The sequence below is a fragment of the Penaeus monodon genome, chromosome 21 (assembly GCF_015228065.2).
Source record: "Penaeus monodon isolate SGIC_2016 chromosome 21, NSTDA_Pmon_1, whole genome shotgun sequence".
NCBI lineage: Eukaryota > Metazoa > Arthropoda > Malacostraca > Decapoda > Penaeidae > Penaeus > Penaeus monodon.
In genome coordinates this window covers 10,975,263-10,976,231 of record NC_051406.1, presented here as the reverse complement: position 1 = coordinate 10,976,231, position 969 = coordinate 10,975,263, and positions in this window count along the sequence as shown.

Genomic DNA, 969 nt, shown 5'->3' with positions numbered 1-969 from the left:
CACCACACAAGTTACTTGTCAAAGAACAGGGTGAGACATGGAATTCTTCATGATTAATTTGTGTAATGCATTTAAGAGCTCTATACCACTGAGACATAGATGATAGAAAGTACTAATATTAACCACTCAATACAATCAAGAACACTGACAATAAACTGCAAGTATGTCATAACTATTGAAAATAAAAGTATAATTCCTACCAAAATTAAATGAGAAATTCATAAATTATTCATGTATTTCAGCCATGGAAATCCCTCAAAAATATCTAGGGCATAGAAAACAAAAATTACTGTTACAATTAAAATAGTCCCTTCTTTTTTAAACATTTTAAGTACAAGTGTCCAAAGTAGCATTCCTTGATGATATTTTGCCATGTTAACAAACCTACTACTTTTGCATTCTTGTAACACTATTTTGTCAATACCTTTCAATTTAGGCAGAAAAGTATACCAACTTATCTTCTTTGCTAAATAACACAATACAAAAGACTTATGAGCATGAACTACAAGTTTATTTGTATTTTTTCCTGACTCTGTTATTTTGATATTTAAGAAGTATAAAATATAAGCTTACACAGCAACCCTATGCATACATACATCTTCTCTAATGCAGCTTTCATCAATTCATATAAAAGAAATCCTCTTACTATTATTCAATATAATTTTCATTTCCAATAAGTGCTTTTCCAAAAATATTTGCAAAAAGTGGTATCAGTGTCCATATATAACTCTATCAATTATGGAGTCACTATTATTTCAAACCAATTTACAGTGTAAGAGAATACTTGACAATTGATACTGCCAAAGTTATCAGACTTAAAGGCCTACAAAACACAAGATCAGAGAATAATCCAAAGATTTCCAAATGAATATCATATTTGTAAGCACGTTTGTACGTATCACACCACTGATTCCCTTTCCCAAAAATTTCCAATGGATCAACATATTCTATAACACAAAACTTAATCCA